Genomic DNA, 19400 nt, shown 5'->3' with positions numbered 1-19400 from the left:
ATTTGTCTAATATTGTCAATGTAGTGTTAAAATCTCCCACTATTATTATGTGGGAGTCTAAGTCTCTTTGTAAGTCATTAAGAACATGCCTTATGTATCTGGGTGCTCCTATATTGGGTATGTATACATTTAGGATTGTTAGCTCTTCTTGTTACATTGATCCTTTTACCATTATGTAATGTCCATCTTTGTCTCTTTTGGTCTTTGCTGCTTTAAAGTCTATTTTACCAGAGACGAGAATTGCAACTCCTGCTTTTTTTTTTCTCTCTCCATTTGGTTGGTAAATCTTCCTCCATCCCTTTGTTTTGGTAAATTCTTCATTATGGTGATGCTCTTTACCTTTTGGTATGTTTTTGGAATGGCTGATACTAGTCATTCCTTTCTATGTGTAATGCTTCCTTCAGAAGCTCTTGTAAAGCAGGCCTGGTGGTGATGAAATCTCTGAGTACTTGCTTGCTTACAAAAAAATTTATTTTTCCTTCACTTAGGAAGCTTAGTTTGGCTGTATATGAAATTCTGGATAGAAAATTCTTTTCTTTAAGAATGTTGAATATTGGCCCCCACTCTCTTCTCACTCGAAGGGTTTCTGCTGAGAGATCTGCTGTGAGTCTGATAGGCTTCCCTTTGTGGATAACCTGACCTTTTTCTCTGGCTGCCCTCAGTATTTTCTCTTTCATTTAAACTCTGGTAAATCTAATGATTATGTATCTTGGGGTTGCTCTTTTTGAGGAATAGCTTTGTGGTGTTCTCTATATTTCCTGGAGTTGAGTATTGTCCTGCCTTGCTAGGTTGGGAAAGTTTTCCTGGATGATATCCTGAAGAATATTTTCCAGCTTGGATTCATTCTCTTTGTCACATTCAGTTACACCTATCACATGGGTTAGAACATGTTCTTTTAGCTCACAGAATTTTCTTATTATCCACATTCTGAAGCCTGATTCTGTCAATCCATCACACTCATTCTTCATCAGGCCTTGTTCCGTTGCTGATGAGGAGCTGCAATCCCCTGTAGGAGGAGAGACATTCTGATTTCGGGTGTTTTCAGCCTTTTTGCGTTGGTTTCTTCCCATCTTTGTGGATTTACCCACCTGTCATCTTTGTAATTGCTGACTTTCAGATTGGGTCTCTGAGTGGACATCCAGCTTGTTGGTGATGAAGTTTTTTCTGTTTCTTAGTTTCCCTTAGGCAGACACCCCTCGCCCACAGAGCTGGACCTTCCTGGTTCAGCTGTGCTTGCTGTGAAACTCTCAATCTTCAGTGCTTCCAATTGCCGTTTTTTTGTGGGGTTGGGACCAGCCGAGCCCTATTACCTGGCTTCGTGTCTCAGAGCCTCTTCCTCTTCTTCTCTCCTAGTGAACGATCGACTCTCTCCCAGGTGTTCCAGTCACCCACTGAAAAGGTGCTGGAACCTGTGCAATTTCCCCTGTGGCGACCCACTGCACTGGCTGAAACAGCGGCACTGTGATTCGTGGCGCTTTTCTGCCCGGGAATCTCCTGGTTTGCCTCCCCACTTCAGTCCCCTTTTTAATCAGCTGAATGGGCGGCTCTGCCTTCCCAGAGCTCCAAATGCCAACTAAAAGGGCGCTCAGTCCCTTATACTCTGAACTGAGAACTGCCACACCGGGGCGCTGGCAAAACAGCCACTCCGGCCAAAAGATTTGTGCTCGTGACCCATGGGACTCCCCCACTGGGAATCTTCTGGTCCATGGGCAACAAAAATTCATCTGTAATTGTGGTGTCCACTCACTCTCTGCGCTTTCACTGGGAACTACAGTCCTGAGCTGCTGCTAATCAGCCATCTTGGATCTCTCTCACATGTTGATTTTTTATATCCTGCAACATTACTGAATTCACTTATTAGTTTTAACAGTTTGGTATGTTGTGTATGTGTGCGTATATGTGTAGTTTTTATGATTTTCTACATATAAGATGATGTCATTGGCAAACAGTTTTACTTCATCTTTCCTGATTTGAATGCCTTTTATTTTTTTTTTTTTCTTGCCTAATTACTCTGGCTAGAACTTCCAAATGCTATATTGAATAGAAATGGTGAGAAAGAGTCCCCTTGTCTTATTGCTGATTTTAGAAGAAAAGTTATCAGTTCTTCACTTTATATATTTATTTATTTATTTATTTTTTTATTGCATTTTAGGTTTTGGGGTACATGTGCAGAGCATGCAATACAGTTGCATAGGTACACACATGGCAGTGTGTTTTGTTTGCTTTCTCCCCTTCACCCACATTTGGCATTTCTCCCCAGGCAATCCCTCCCCACCTCCCCCTCCCACTGGCCCTCCCCTTTTCCCCCCATAGACCCCAGTGTTTAGTACTCCCCTCTCTGTGTCCATGTGTTCTCATTTTTCATCACCCGCCTATGAGTGAGAATATGTGGTGTTTCATTTTCTGTTCTTGTGTCAGTTTGCTGAGAATGATGTTCTCCAGATTCATCCATGTCCCTACAAACAACACGAACTCATCATTTCTGATTGCTGCATAATATTCCATGGTGTATATGTGCCACATTTTCTCAATCCAGTCTATCATCGATGGACATTTGGGTTGATTCCAGGTCTTCGCTATTGTAAACAGTGCTGCAATGAACATTCGTGTGCATGTGTCCTTGTAGTAGAACGATTTATAGTCCTTTGGATATATACCCAGTAAAGGGATTGCTGGGTCAAATGGAATTTCTATTTCTAAGGCCTTGAGGAATCGCCACACCGTCTTCCACAATGGTTGGACTAATTTACACTCCCACCAACAGTGTAAAAGTGTTCCTTTTTCTCCACATCCTCTCCAGCATCTGTTGTCTCCAGATTTTTTAATGATCGCCATTCTAACTGGCGTGAGATGGTATCTCAATGTGGTTTTGATTTGCATCTCTCTGATGACCAGTGACGATGAGCATTTTTTCATATGATTGTTGGCCTCATATATGTCTTCTTTCGTAAAGTGTCTGTTCATATCCTTTGCCCACTTTTGAATGGGCTTGTTTGTTTTTTTCCTGTAAATCTGTTTGAGTTCTTTGTAAATTCTGGATATCAGCCCTTTGTCAGATGGGTAAACTGCAAAAATTTTTTCCCGTTCTGTTGGATGCTGATTCACACTAGAGACTGTTTCTTTTTCTGTGCAGAAGCTGTGGAGTTTCATTAGGTCCCATTTGTCTATTTTGGCTTTTGTTGCCAATGCTTTTGGTGTTTTGTTCATGAAGTCCTTGCCTACTCCTATGTCCTGGATGGTTTTGCCTAGATTTCCTTCTAGGGTTTTTATGGTGCCGGGTCTTATGTTTAAGTCTTTAATCCATCTGGAGTTAATTTTGGTGTAAGGTGTCAGGAAGGGGTCCAGTTTCTGCTTTCTGCACATGGCTAGCCAGTTTTCCCAGCACCATTTGTTGAACAGGGAATCTTTTCCCCATTGCTTGTTTTTGTCAGGTTTATCAAAGATTGTATGGTTGTAGCTATGTTGTGTTGCCTCTGATGCCTCTGTTCTGTTCCACTGATCTATAGCTCTGTTTTGGTACCAGTACCATGCTGTTTTGATTACTGTAGCCTTGTAGTATAGTTTGAAATCCGGTAGTGTGATGCCCCCCGCTGTGTTCTTTTTGCTTAGAATTGACTTGGCTATGCGGGCTCTCTTTTGGTTCCATATGAAGTTCATGGTGGTTTTTTCCAGTTCTGTGAAGAAAGTCAATGGTAGCTTGATGGGTATAGCATTGATTCTGTAAATTACTTTGAGCAGTATAGCCATTTTCACGATATTAATTCTTCCTAACCATGAACATGGAATGTTTCTCCATCTGTTTGTGTCCTCTCTGATTTCGTTGAGCAGTGGTTTGTAGTTTTCCCTGAAGAGGTCCCTTACGTTCCTTGTGAGATGTGTTCCAAGGTATTTTATTCTTTTTGTAGCAATTGTGAATGGCAGTTCATTCTTGATTTGGCTCTCTTGAGTCTGTTATTGGTGTAGAGGAAGGCTTGTGATTTTTGCACATTGATTTTATATCCTGAGACTTTGCTGAAGTTGCTTATCAGTTACAGGAGTTTTTGGGCTGAGGCGATGGGGTCTTCTAGGTATACTATCATGTCGTCTGCAAATAGAGACAATTTGGCTTCCACCTTTCCTATTTGAATACCCTTTATTTCTTTTTCTTGCCTGATTGCTGTGGCTAGAACTTCCAGTACTATATTGAATAGGAGTGTTGACAGAGGGCATCCTTGTCTAGTGCCAGATTTCAAAGGGAATGCTTCCAGTTTTTGCCCATTCAGTATGATATTGGCTGTTGGTTTGTCATAAATAGCTTTTATTACTTTGAGATACATTCCATCGATACTGAGTTTATTGAGGGTTTTTAGCATAAAGGGCTGTTGAATTTTGTCAAATGCCTTCTCTGCATCAATTGAGATAATCATGTGGTTTTTGTTTTTGGTTCTGTTTATGTGGTGAATTACGTTTATAGACTTGCATATGTTGAACCAGCCTTGCATCCCCGGGATGAATCCTACTTGATCATGATGAATAAGTTTTTTGATTTGCTGTTGCAATCGGCTTGCCAATATTTTATTGAATATTTTTGCATCTATGTTTATCACGGATATTGGCCGGAGGTTTTCTTTTCTTGTTGGGTCTCTGCCGGGTTTTGGTATCAGGATGATGTTGGTCTCATAAAATGATTTGGGAAGGATTCCCTCTTTTTGGATTATTTGTAATAGTTTTAGAAGGAATGGTACCAGCTCCTCTTTGTGTGTCTGGTAGAATTCGGCTGTGAACCCAGCTGGACCTGGGCTTTTTTTGTGTGGTAGGCTCTTAACTGCTGCCTCGACTTCTGCCCTTGTTATTGGTCTATTCATAGTTTCAGCTTCCTCCTGGTTTAGGCTTGGGAGGACCCAGGAAATCCAGGAATTTATCCATTTCTTCCAGGTTTACTAGTTTATGTGCATAGAGTTGTTTGTAATATTCTCTGATGATGGTTTGAATTTCTGTGGTATCTGTGGTGATTTCTTCTTTATCATTTTTTATTGCATCTGTTTGGTTGTTCTCTCTTTTATTTTTAATCAGTCTGGCTAGTGGTCTATTTTGTTGACCTTTTGAAAAAAGCAGCTCTTGGATTTATTGATTTTTTGGAGGATTTTTCGTGTCTCAATCTCCTTGAGTTCAGCTCTGATCTTAGTTATTTCTTGTCTTCTGCTGGGTTTTGAGTTTTTTTGATCTTGCTCCTCTAGCTCTTTCAATTTTGATGATAGGGTGTCAGTTTTGGATCTTTCCATTCTCCTCATATGGGCACTTATTGCTATATACTTTCCTCCAGAGACTGCTTTAAATGTGTCCCAGAGATTCTGGCATGTTGTGTCTTCGTTCTCATTGGTTTCGAATAACTTCTTTATTTCTGCCTTCATGTCATTGTTTATCCAGTCAACATTCAAAAGCCAGTTGTTGAGTTTCCATGAAGCTGTGCGGTTCTGGGTCGGTTTCTGAATTCTGAGTTCTAACTTGATTGCACTATGGTCTGAGAGGCTGTTTGTTATGATTTCAGTTGTTTTGCATTTGCTGAGCAGTGCTTTACTTCCAATTATGTGGTCAATTTTAGAGTAGGTGTGATGTGGTGCTGAGAAGAATGTATATTCTGTGAATTTGGGGTGGAGAGTTCTGTAAATGTCTATCAGGTTTGCTTGCTCCAGGTCTGAGTTCAAGCCCTGGATATCCTTGTTGATTTTCTGTCTGGTTGATCTGTCTAATATTGACAGTGGAGTGTTAAAGTCTCCCACAATTATTGTGTGGGAGTCTAAGTCTCTTTGTAAGTCATTAAGAACTTGCCTTATGTATCTGGGTGCTCCTGTATTGTGTCCATATATGTTTAGGATCGTTAGCTCTTCTTGTTGTATCGATTTTTTTACCATTATGTAATGGCCTTCTTTGTGTCTTTTGCTCTTTGTTGCTTTAAAGTCTATTTTATCAGAGATAAGAATTGCAACTTTTGCTTTCTTTTGCTCTCCATTTGCTTGGTAAATCTTCCTCCATCCCTTTATTTTGAGCCTTTGTGTAACCTTGCATGTGAGATGGGTTTCCTGGATACAGCACACTGATGGGTTTTGGCTTTTTAGCCAATTTGCCAGTCTTTGTCTTTTGATTGGTGCATTTAGTCCATTTACATTTAGGGTTAATATTGTTATGTGTGAATTTGATACTGCCATTTTGATGCTAAGTGGCTGTTTTTCCCGTTAGTTGTTGTAGATTCTTCATTATGTTGATGCTCTTTAGCATTTAGTGTGATTTTGGAATGGCTGGTACTGGTTATTCCTTTCTATGTGTAGTGCCTCTTTCAGGAGCTCTTGTAAAGCAGGCCTGGTGGTGACAAAATCTCTGACTACTTGCTTGTTTGCAAAGGATTTTATTTTTCCTTCACTTCTGAAGCTCAGTTTGGCTGGATATGAAATTCTGGGTTGAAAGTTTTTTTTTTATGGATGTTGAATATTGGCCCCCACTCTCTTCTGGCTTGTAGAGTTTTTGCCGAGAGATCTGCTGTGAGTCTGATGGACTTTCCTTTGTGGGTGACCCAACCTTTCTCTCTGGCTGCCCTTCGTATTTTCTTCTTTATTTCAACCTTTTTGAATCTGACAATTATGTGCCTTGGGGTTGCTCTTCTTGCGGAATATCTTTGTGGTGTTCTCTGTATTTTCTGCAATTGAGTGTTGGCCTGTCTTGCTAGGTGGGGGAAATTTTCCTGGATAATGTCCTGAAGAGTATTTTCCAGTTTGGATTCATTCTCTTCGTCACATTCTGTTACGCCTATCAAATGTAGGTTAGGTCTCTTCACATAGTCCCACATTTCTTGGAGACTTTGTTTATTCCTTTTTGCGCTTTTTTCTCTGATCTTGGTTTCTCGTTTTATTTCATTGAGTTGATCCTCGACTTCTGATATTCTTTCTTCTGCTTGGTCAGATCGGCTATTGACACTTGTGCATGCTTCGCGAATTTCTCGTATTGTGTTTTTCATCTCCTTTAATTCATCCATATTCCTCTCTAAGTTATCCATTCTTGTTATCATTTCCTCAAATCTTTTTTCAAGGTTCTTAGTTTCTTTGCATTGATTTAAAGCATGTTCTTTTAGCTCACAAAAGTTTCTCATTATCCACCTTCTGAAGTCTAATTCCGTCATTTCATCACAGTCATTCTTCTTCCAGCTTTGTTCCCTTGCTGGTGAGGAGTTTTGGTTCTTTCTAGGCGGTGAGGTGTTCTCGTTTTGGGTGTTTTTCTCTTTTTTGCACTGGTTTCTTCCCCGCTTTGTGGATTTATCCACCTGTCGTCTGTGTAGTTGCTGACTTTTCGATTGGGTCTCTGAGTGGACACCCAGATTGTTGATGATGAAGTATTTCTGGTACTTGGTTTTCCTTCTACCAGTCTAGCCCCTTTGCTGTACGACTGCTGAGGTCCACTCCAGGCCCTGCTTGTCTGGGGTGCACCTATAGGAGCTGCGGAACAGCAAGGGATGCTACCAGTTTCTTTTTCTGCTATCTTTGTCCCAGAATGATGCCTGCCAAATGTCAGTCTTTTGGATATAGAGGGGTCAGGGAGCTGCTTGAGGAGACAGTCTGTACTTTGTAGGAGCTCAAGTGCTGAGCTGTGAGCTCTGTTGTTCATTCAGGGCTGTTAGGCTGCTATGTTTAATTCTGCTGCAGCATAACTCATAAAAAAACCCTTTTTTTCTCAGATGCTCTTTCTTGGGGAAGGTTGGGGCTTTCCTTATGAGTGACCACCTCTCTGTCTTGCCTAGCTAGGAGGCAGTCAAGTCACTATTTGCCTGCCAAGGCTCCACCCTGCTGGTGTGAGGTTCGCCCTGTTGATGCAGGCTCTGCCCTTCTGCTGTGGTCTCTGCCCTGTTGCCACGGGCTACGCCCTGCAGCGGAGTCTCTCTGTATTACCAGGTTGCCTCGGTAACGGCAGGCTGTGTCAGCAATGGGCGTTTACCTCAGTACGGGCTGATTGCCTCGGTAATGGCGGACGCCCCTCCCCCACGGAGTTGCGCTTTAAGAAAACCTCCTCACCAGGAGCGTTTGGAATCGCCATTTTGTTTGTCGCACTGCGCTTCCCCAAACGCTGCGTCCCTGGGATTTTCTGGGCTGGCTCACTGTCCAAGTCCCGTTCAGTCTCAAGTTCAGCCCTCTCAGGTCTCAGTTTGCTGGTTCAACAGGGCACCCATAACAGTGCGCTTTTGTATGGAGTGCTGTGGAGCGCCTCTGCGCTCCGGCACGGGCCGGAGCTGCACCGGCTGCCGGCTACACCAGCCAAGACCTCTGCCTGGCGTCCTGTGTCTCTTTTATACCTCGGAATTTCCCCGTGCTGTGGGCAACTAAGATCCGTCTGGAAATGTGTCTCTGACTCACCCTCTTTGCGCATCCAGCGAGAGCTTCAATCCTGGGTTGTTCTCACAGCATCATCTTGAGTCCTCCCCAGTTTTTCACTTTTGAGTATGAAGCTGTGAACTTGTCATATGCAGATTTTATTATTTCGAAGTAAATTCCTTTATACCTAGTTCATGGAAAGTTTTTCTTTTTTTAAATCATGAAAGGCTGTTGAATTTTTTTGATTTTATTTTTCAACTTTTGAGATTAGTATGTAATTTTTTTATCCCAAGCTTTTTTAATATGGTGTATCACATTTGTTGATTTGCATATGTTGAATCATCCTTGATATCTCAAGGATAAATACCACTTGTTCATGGTGTATGATCCTTTTTATGTCCCATTGAATTCAGTTTGCTAGTATTTTACTGAGGATTTAACGAATCTATGTGTATCAAGCGTATTGGACTGTGGTTTTTTTTATTGCAATGTCTTTGGCTTTGGTATCAGGGTAATGATGGCCTTATCAAATTAATTTGAAAGTGTTCCTTTCCCTTTAGTTTTTGCTAAGAGTTTGAGAAGGATTGGCATTCATTCTTTATATATTTGGTAGAATTCACCAGTGATGCCATTTGGTTCTGGGCTTTCTTTGTTGGAAGATTTGTGATTACTGATTTAATATCCTTAGGTGTTATTTGTCTTTTCAAATTTTCTATTTTTTTATGATTCAGTCTTAGTAGACATATTTCTAGGAATTTCTTCATTTCTTCTAGGTTTTATAATTTGTTAGCACATAATAGCTCATAATAGTCTTTTAAGGTCCTTTGTATTTCTTGGATTTAGTTATAATTTTTTCCTTTTATTTCTGATTTTAATTATTTGAGTCATCTAGTTAATCTAGCTAAATGTTTATCAATTTTATTTATCTTTTCAAAAACAAACTCAGTTTTATTAATTTTTAAATATTCTCTATTTAACTTATTCCTGTCTTAATCTTTATTATTTTCTTCCTCTGCTCACTTTGGGCTTAATTGTTCTTTTCTTCTTTCTAGTTCATTACTTTGTGATTGGAAAAGATACTGATATGATTTCACTATAAAAAAATTTGTTCAGATTTTTTTCTTGATCTCATACAGTATCTATGCTAGAAAATGTTCCATACGTGTTTGATAAGCATGGGTATTCTGCTGTTGGATGAAATACTGTGTATATGCCTATTAGATCCATTTGGTCTGTAGTATTATTCAAGTTCATTATTTGCTTATTGATTTGCTGTCTGGCAGTTTTATCTATTATTGACAGTAGGGTTTTGAAGCCTCCTCCCATTATTATATTGTTGTCTGTTTCTCGTTCAGGTACGTCAATGTTGGCTTTATAGATTTATGTACTCCAATAAAAATATTATATATATTAAATATATATAATGTCTATATTTAATACATATATTTTATTGCACTTTAGGTTCTGGAGTACATGTGCAGAACATGCAGGATTGTTGCATAAGTACATACATGGCAATGTGGTTTGCTGCCTCCATCCCTCTGTCATCTGTATCTGGCATTTCTCCCCATGTCATCCCTTCCCAACCTTCATATTCCCTGCTATCCCTCCCCTACTCCCCCACAACAGACCCCAGTATGTGATGCTCCCCTCCTGGTGTCCATGTGTTCTCATTGTTCAACACCTGACTGTGAGCGAGAACATGCAGTGTTTTATTTTCTGTTCTTGTGTCAGTTTGCTGAGAATGAGGGCTTCCAGATTCATCCACGTCCCTACAAAGGACACAAACTCATTATATGGCTGCATAGTATTCCATGATGTTTATATGCCACAGTTTCCTTGTCCAGTTTATCATTGATGGGCATTTTGGTTGGTTCCAGGTCTTTGCTATTGTAAACAGTGCTGCAGTGAACATACGTGTGCAAGTGTCTTTACGATAGAATGATTTATAATCCTTTGGATATATACCCAGTAATGGAATTTCTGGGTCAAATGGAATTTCTATTTCTAAGTACTTGAGGAATTGCCACACAGTTTTCCACAGTGGTAGAAAACTCCCACCAGGCCGGGCGCGGTGGCTCACACCTGTGATCCCAGCACTTTGGGAGGCCGAGGCAGGTGGATCACAAGGTCAAGAGACTGGGACCATCCTGGTCAACATGGTGAAATCCCATCTCTACTAAAAATACAAAAGATTAGCTGGGCATGGTGGCACGTGCCTGTAATCCCAGCTACTCGGGAGGCTGAGGCAGGAGAATTGCCTGAACCCAAGAGGTGGAGGTTGCGATGAGCCGAGATTGCACCATTGCACTCCAGCCTTGGTAACAAGAGTGATACTCGGTCTCAAAAAAAAAAAGAAAACTCCCACCAACAGTGTAAAAGTGCTCCTATTTCTCCACACCTCTCCAGCATCTGTTCTCTCCAAGTTTTTTAATGATCACCATTCTAACTGGTGTGAGATGGTATCTCAGTGTGGTTTTGATTTGTATTTCTCTAATGACCAGTGACGATGAGCATTTTTTCATATGTTTGTTGTCCTTATATATGTCTTCTTTTGAAAAATTCATGTTCTTTGCCCACTTTTGAATGGGTTTGTTTGTTTTTTTCTTGTAAATCTGTTTTAGTTCTTTGTAGATTCTGGATATTAGGCCTTTGTCAAATGGGTAGATTGCAAAAATTTATTCCCATTCTGTTGGTTGCCAGTTCACTCTAATGATTGTTTCTTTTGCTGTACAGAAGCTCTAGAGTTTAATGAGATTCCATTTGCCTATTTTGGCCTTTGTGTGTGCCAATGCTTTTGATGTTTTAGTCATGAAGTCCTTGCCTATGCCTATGTCCTGAATGGTTTTGCCTAGGTTTCCTTGTAGGGTTTTTATGGTGTTAGGTCTTATGTTTAAGTCTTTAATCCATCTGGAGTTAATTTTAGTGTAAGGTGTCAGGAAGGGGTCCAGTTTCTGCTTTCTGCACATGGCTGTCCAGTTTTGGCGATACCATTTGTTAAACAGGGAATCCTTCCCCATTGCTTATTTTTGTTAGGTTTGTCAAAGATCACATGGTTGTAGATGTGTGGCATTGCTTCCAAGGCCTCTGTTTTGTTCCCTTGGTCTATATCTTTGTTTTGGTACCAGTACTATGCTGTTTTGATTGCTGTAGACTTGTAGTATAGTTTGAAGTTAGGTAGCCTGATGGCTCCAGCTTTGTTCCTTTTGTTTAAAATTGTCTTGGCTATGTGGGCTCTCTTTTGGTTTTATGTGAAGTTTAAGGTGTTTTTTTCCAGTTCTGTGAAGATGGTCATAGGTAGCTTGATGGGGATAGCATTGAACCTATAAATTACTTTGGGCAGTATGGCTGTTTTCACAATATTGATTCTTCCTAACCATGAGCATGGAATGTTTTCCATCTGTTTGTGTCCTCTCTTATTTTTTTGAGCAGTGGTTCATAGTTCTCCTTGAAGAGGTCCTTTACATCCATTGTTAGTTGTATTCCTGGGTATTTTATTATCTTTGTAGCAATTGTGAATAGCAGTTTGTTCCTGATTTGGCTCTCTTTAAGTCTGTCATTGGTGTATAGGAATGCTAGTGATTCCTGCACATTGATTTTGTATCCTGAGACTCTGCTGAAGTTGCTTATCAGCTTATGGAGATTTTGGGCTGAGACAATGGGGTCTTCTAAATATATAATCATGTCCTCTGCAAGTAGGGACAATTTGACCTCCTGCATTCCTAATTGAATATTCTTTATTTTTTTTATTTTTTATTTTTTTGCCTGATTGTTCTGTCTAGAATTTCCAATACTATATTGAATAGGAGTGGTGAGAAAGGGCATCTTTGTCTAGTGCCAGATTTCAAATGGAATGCTTCCAGTTTTTGCTCATTTGGTATGATATTGGCTGTGGGTTTGTCACAAATTGCTTTTAGTATGTTTTGTTGTTACCTAATTTATTGAGAGTTTTTAGCATAAAATGCTGTTGAATTTTGTTGAAGGCCCTCTCTGCATCTATTGATATAATCATGTGGTTTTTGTCTTTGGTTCTGTTTATGTGGTGGATTACATTTATAGACTTGGGTATGTTAAACCAGCCTTGCATCCCTGGGATGAAGCCTACTTGATCGTGATGGATAAGCTTTTTGATATGCTGTTGCAATTGGTTTGCAGTCTTTTATTGAAGATTTATGCATCTATGTTCATTATGGATATTGGCTTGAAGTGTTCTTTTTTTGTTGAGTCTCTGCCGGGTTTTTGTATCAGGATAATTAATGTTGGTCTCAGGAAATTATTTGGGAAGAATTCCCTCTTTTTGGATTGTTTGGAATAGTTTCAGGAGTGATACCAGCTTCTCTTTGTATGTCTGGTAGAATTTGGCTGTGAACCCATCTGGACCTGGGCTTTTTTTGGTTGGTAGGCTATTAATTGCTGCCTCAACATCAGTCCTTGTTATTGGTCAATTCAGGGTTTCAACTTCTTCCTGATTTAGGCTTGGGAGGGTGCAAGTGTCCAGGATTTTATCCATTTCTTCCAGGTTTACTGGTTTATGTGCATAGAGTTGTTTGTAGTCATCTCTGATGGTAGTTTGTATTTCTGTGGAATCAGTGGTGATATCCCTTTTATCATTTTTATTGCATCTATATGATTTTTTTCTCTTTTCCTTTTTATTAATGTGGCTAGTGGTCTATCTATTTTGTTGATCTTTCCAAAAAACCAGCTACTGGATTTATTGATTTTTAAAGGGTTTTTTTGTCTCTGTCTCCTTCAGTTGTGCTCTGATCTTAATTATTTCTTGTCTTCTGCTAGCTTTTGAATTTTTCTGATCTTGCTCATTAGTTCTTTCAATTCTGATGATAGGGTGTTGATTTTAGATCTTTCCTTGCTTCTTATGTGGGCATTTATTGCTATCAATTTCCTTTTAAACACTGCTTTAAATGTGTCCCAGATATTCTGGTACGTTGTGACTTCTTTCTGGTTGGTTTCAAAGAACATCTTCTGCCTTCATTTCATCATTTATCCAGTCAACATTCAAGCTCCAGTTGTTCAGTTTCCATGAAGTTGTGCAGTTCTGAGTTAGTTTCTTAATCCTGAGTTCTAATTTGATTGTACTGTGGTCTGAGAGACTGTTTGTTATGATTTCTGTTCTTTTGCATTTGCTGAGGAGTGATTTACTTCCAATTATGGGGTCAATTTTAGATTAGGTGTGATGTAGTGCTGAGAAGAATATATATTCTGTGGATTTGGTATGGAAAGTTTTGTAGATGTCTGTTAGATTTTCTTGGACCAGACCTGAGTTCAAGTCCTGGATATTCTTGTTAATTTTCTGTCTCGTCGATCTCTCTAATATTGATAGTGAAGTGTTAAACTCTCCCAGTATTATTGGAAATCTAAGTCTCTTTGTAGGTCATTAAGAACTTGCTTTATCTGGGTGCTCCTGTATTGGGTGCATACATAGTTAGGATCATTAGCTCTTTTTGTTGCATTGATCCTTTACCATTATATAATGTCGTTCTTGTCTCTTTTGATCTTTGTTGATTTAAAGTCTATTTTATCAGAGTCTCTGATTGCAACTTCTGCTCATATTTGCAGATTTTGGTGATGAAATCTCTCAGCAATTGCTTGTTCATAAAGGAATTTATTTCTTTTTCACTTACAAAGCTTAGTTTGGCTGAATATGAAATTCTAGGGTGAATGTTCTTTTCTTTAAAGATGTTGAATATTGCCCCCCGCCCCCCAACTCTCTTCTGGCTTGTAAGGTTTCTGCCGAGAGATCCTCTGTGAGTCTCATGGGCTTCCCTTTGTGGGTAACCTGACCTTTCTCTCTGGCTGCCCTTAGCATTTTTTCCTTCATTTCAACCCTGGTGAGTCTGACGTTTATGTGCCTTGGGGTTGCTCTCCTTGAGGAATATCTTTGTGGTGTTCTGTGTATTTCCTGGACTTGAATATTGGCCTGCCTTGCTAGATTGGGGAAGTTTTCCTGCATAATATCCTGAAGAGTGTTTTCCAGCTTGGAATTCATTCTCTCTGTGACATTCAGGTACACCTATTAAACGTAGATTAGGTCTTTTCATATAATCCTGTATTTCTTGGAGGTTTTGTTCATATCTTTTCACTCTTTTTTCTCTTTTCTTGCCTTCTCATTTTATTTCATTGAGTTGATCTTCAGTCTCTGATATTCTTTCTTCTGCTTGGTCTATTCGGCTATTGAAACTTGTGTATGCTTCGTGAAGTTCTCGTCTTGTGTTTTTCAGCTCCATCAGGTTCTTTATATTCTCCTCTAAGCTGTTTATTCTCGTTAGCATTTTGTCAAACCTTTTTTCAAGGTTCTTAGTTTCTTTGCATTTGGTTAGAACATGTTCTTTTAGCTCAGACAAGTTACTTATTCCCCACTCTCTTAAGCCTGTTTCTGTCGATTTATGAGACTCTGGTTTTTTGGTGTTTTAATCCTTTTTGCACTGGTTTCTTCCCATCTTTGTGGATTTATCTACCTGTGGTCTTTGTAGTTGGTTACTTTTGGATGGATTCTCTGAGTGTACGTCCTTTTTATTGATGATGAAGTTATTTATTTCTGTTTTTTAGTTTTCCTTCTAACAGTCAGGCACCACTGCTGCAGGACTCTGGGCATCCACTCCAGACCCTGCTTGCCTGGGGATCACCTGCAGTGGCTGCAGAACAGTAAGGGTTGCTGCCAGTTTCTTTGTCTGTTATCTCTATACCAGAAGCATACCTGCCAGATGTCAGCCTGAGCTCTCCTTTATGACATGTCTCCTTGGGTATATGGGGATTAGGGAGCTGCTTGAGTAAACAGTTTGCCCCTTATATGTGCTCAGGTGCTGAGCCATGAGCTCTGTTTTTCAGTTCAGAGCTGCTGAGCAGGTATGTTTAAGTCTGCTGCAGCAGAACTCATAACTGCTTTTTTTTCCCAGGTGGTCTGTCCTGGGAAGGTGGGGCTTTATTTATAAGTTCCTGATATGCTGCTGCCTTTTTTCACAGATGCCCTGCCCTGCAAGGAGGTTGCCTAGTCACAGTCTGCAAGCAGAGGTGTTGCTGAGCTGCTGTAGGTTCTGCCCAGCTGCTGTATGAACTTCCTTGCAATTTTGTTTATAGAGGTATAGTTTGAACTGCCTCAGTAGTGGCTGCCTGTCTCAGTAATGGCAGACTGCCTTGGTAATGGCAGACTGCCTCAAGAATGGCGGACTGCCTCAGTAATGGCAGACTGCCTCAGTAATGGCAGACTGCCTCAGTAATCATGGATGCCCTTCCCCCTACAGAGCTGGGCTGTCCTGGGTCCAGCTGCACTTGCTGTGAAACTCTCAGTCTAGAGCATTTCAGATTGCTGCTCTTTGTGAGGGTGGGACCCACTGGGCCAGATCACCTGGCTCCCTGTTTCAGCCCCTTTTTTTTTAGTTGAATGGGTGGCTCTGTCTCCCAGGCATTCTAGGTGCCTGTTGAAACAGTCGCCCAGGTTTGTGTGAATTTTTTTGCGGAGCCCCGCTGCATTGGTTGAAACAGCTGTGCTGGAAACTTGTGGCGCTTTTCAGCCTGGGAATATCCTAGTATGTGGGCAGTGAAAACTCTTTTGGAAATGCAGTGGTCACTCACCCTCTGCAGTGTTGTCACTGGAAACTGCACTCCAGAGCTATTCCTATTCAGCCATGTGAGATCCCTCAGTGCATATATATTTATAAGTTATTTACACTTCTGATGAACTGATGCTTTTACCATAATATAACATCCTTCTTTTTCTCTTCTGAAAGTTTTTGATTGAAAGTATATTTTGTCTGATAAGTTTAGCCACTCCAGATTCCCAAAGTCATCATTTTTTTCTGTCATACTTGTGTTCTGTTTCTTGGTTAATTGATTTACTAGTCTTTTAGTCACCAAAGTATAAACCTTGGACTCCTTTCTGTTTTTCATGGTCATTAGTTCTGCAGTTCTCTCTTTGAAGGCCTCTTCAATTTCCTTTTTGCATTCACTTTTCCTTTTCTTGATTTAGAGCTTAACTAATCTATTGCATTATGCTCCTAATTGGTCTTCATCTCTCTCTAGCTTCTCAATGTACCTTCCAATAACTTTGATTGTTTTGCATTAAGAACCTTTGATTATTTTGTACTTGTTATGGCATTAGGTCTAACTTTATTAATAGGGCAATTAAAGTTCTTTGCAGCCTCAGTATTGTTGTTATTGGTTGTCAAGTGTAGGGCTTTAAAGCACATAGACCTGGATGAAAATTCCATCTTCACCACTTCCTGTGTGACTTGCTCAGGCAGATTTCCTAACTTTACTAAGACTAATTTCCATGTCCACAAAGTGGTAATGATGAGAGCAATAATAATTTCCATTTCCTAGAATTTAGGGATTAAAGGAGCTATAATCCATTTAAAGTGCTCAGCATATAGCATACACTTAATAAGTTAGCTTTAATTTTTGTTTTCTACTGTTTCATCTACCATTCCTATTGCATAGTATGCTATGAGTTTTTCAGATTTCATCAGTCTTCCTATGTTTCCCATTCTCTATCTGATAAACTTGTTTAATTATTCTTCAAAGTCCTACTTAAATGCTACTTGAATCTTCAGTGAAAGTTTCCTTGGCCAAACTGACTTAATTAGTCACTCTTCTCAGTTTCCCATTGCATATTCATACTAACAATTGGGTTCATAACACTGTAACATGGTTGTATATTTGAAAAGGGTCTTCCTCTTATACATTTGAACATCCTCAAAGTTTAAGACCATATCTGGTTCATCCTCATATCCTCAGTACCTTAACATAGTGTCAAATGAAAAACAATCCAAACACTTCCATTTCTATCCTGGTTTAAGCTCTATTCCCCTTGAACTAATTACCTCAAAAGATAGACAGCTGAAAGTCTTTCTCAAGGATAATTTTTAAAATGTAAATTGATAAAACATTACTAATTAAGCAGTATTTTAGAAAGTTTGAAAAATAAAAGTAAAAATTTACCTACAATCATGCAGTTGTCACAGAATTTCTATTTTTTTGGTGTTTTTCTTTTAATATTTTAGCTGCATATTTGCATAGCTGTAATCCTAGTACATATTTAATTTCTTGTTATGCTTTTTTAAGAAAGCATTATGTTTTAGGTACTTCATATGCTTTTATGGAGCATTTATAATCATTGTTTTAAAAAGCGACTTAAATCTTCAAGTGAGTATTGAACAATTTGAAATTTATTGTTGTATATTCCCATCTACCATTTTTCCTCTTTCCTTCTGTAAATAATGCTGTAGTAAAAATGTGCATGACAGTAGCATTTTACATATGTTGGATTAATTCTCTGGTCTACATTTCTCAAAGTGAGATTAATGGTTTAAAAATGATTCTCTTCAGTTATATGCCATGCTAGAATTATAACTACAGTATTTAAACAGGCCAATAATGAAATGGGAATATATTAGGGTAGAAGGAAGAGGAGGTAAATATGTTTTCAAAAAAATTATATATTCTTTAAGAAAACATACTCTGCCTTATAGTTTTTTGCTATCTCCTCTTGTAAGAAAGTAATGTTTATTTGTTAATATTTATTTATAACTTATTTATTGAGTATTTTAAGTGCTGGGAATGTGCAAAAACCAGTTCTCAAAAAGCTTACAGTTGACTGGGAGTAACTGTAAACAGGCAGCTAGAATACACAGAAATAAAGACTTCAATGAGTGTGAGTACAACCACATATTAAGAAACACAACCAAATTTATACTGAAGGGTTCAGAGAATTCATTCAGAAAATCCTGTGCTAGTCATCAGAGATACAGTACTGAAGTTCAGTGAGCTCCAGGTCTGGGAGAGAAGACCGACATATATTTCCAGTGGAATCTTGTTTTTGTAATGCTAGTCCTGAAGTACATAGAAAATACTTTCTAAAACATTAAGAAAATAGTGATTCATTAGCAAGTACTTATAGATCATCTATGAGGTCCCAACAACCAAGCTTGGTATGTTTAGCTCTGTTTTAGAGATGAGAGAACTCAGGTACAGTAAATTTCAAGAGCATGCTCAAGATTACACAGCTAGTAAATGATGAAGGAAGTAGTTGTACCAAAACTCAGAGTTTAACTTTTTTCAAGGAGTTGACAATCTGGATGGGGTGATGCCTAATACATTTACAAAATACAGAATAATTAAACCCAGAATGGGATGTCCCCAGAAAGGGACTGTGAGTATAGTATTCAGAGGGTAGAGAGTTTAATGGCGGTTGTAATAATTAGACTTCAAGGAGAGTGTTAGACTTGACTTATGTCCTGAGGAACTTTCATAGACGAAGTGGAGAGAAAATACTTGGTTATGGAGTAAAAGAGCAAAATAATGCAGGGACAAAAAGCAGAATGGTAAGTTCGAGGTGTTTTCAATGTTGCATATATTTAACTTCTTCAAATTTAGTAACCCATTTCCAACCACTATGAACAAACAGACTTTATTATGAAAATCTATTTTAGATTTTTAGAGACTTAAAAAAAATCTGTTCTGAGAATTTGGGCACAGTGAGGATGTGCAATTGATGGAAAGTTCTGGAATCCAATATGCTTTCTCTATTACCACACTGCTCTGGGCAGGTGAGGTGAGGGTAATGCGGGTGGGCGGAGAGAAAGCCTAGCATACTGGATAATCTCAAACTGTCTCCTTTCCAAGCATGAAGCAGACCCAACTCTGCTTAGCTTCCCAGACTGCAGGGCTGACAGAAGGAATGGACAAACAAAGTATATGAAGTTTCTTTTAAGGTACACACATGTGGATTGGTGTTTTCTTTCTTGGCTGTGGGAAGGCGCCTTCATCACAGTACAAAGGAATGTTCTTGATACTGTGGGATTTGCTGGCACAAGTTATAATGTGCCACAGAGGTACCTTTTTTTCTCCTTGCAGAGTTCTGTAGGATGAGTGACAGAGCACACACAATAGGCTTCTGAGATTTGATATACAGAGCCTGAAAAGGAGGGGAGATAAATTTGCTCTTTGACCTCAATCGTCCTTTTATAATGAAATTATGCTGTTAAAAAAAATCAGTTTATAGTTCACAGACATTAGCTTTTTGGTTAGGAGATGAGGGCTGCCCTTTTAGCAGAC

At 39.3% G+C, this 19400-nt stretch overlaps 1 protein-coding gene across 3 annotated transcripts in view; it reads left to right on the top strand.

The window, feature by feature from the left end:
• The window catches only part of EMC2 (ER membrane protein complex subunit 2), a 128880-nt gene that overhangs the window by 88840 nt on the left and 20640 nt on the right, over positions 1-19400 (top strand). The gene's annotated exons all lie outside the window — the stretch shown is intronic.

The sequence above is a fragment of the Callithrix jacchus genome, chromosome 16 (genome assembly GCF_049354715.1).
Source record: "Callithrix jacchus isolate 240 chromosome 16, calJac240_pri, whole genome shotgun sequence".
NCBI classification, from domain to species: Eukaryota; Metazoa; Chordata; class Mammalia; order Primates; family Cebidae; genus Callithrix; species Callithrix jacchus.
This window is presented reverse-complemented; position numbering and strand designations above follow the sequence as displayed.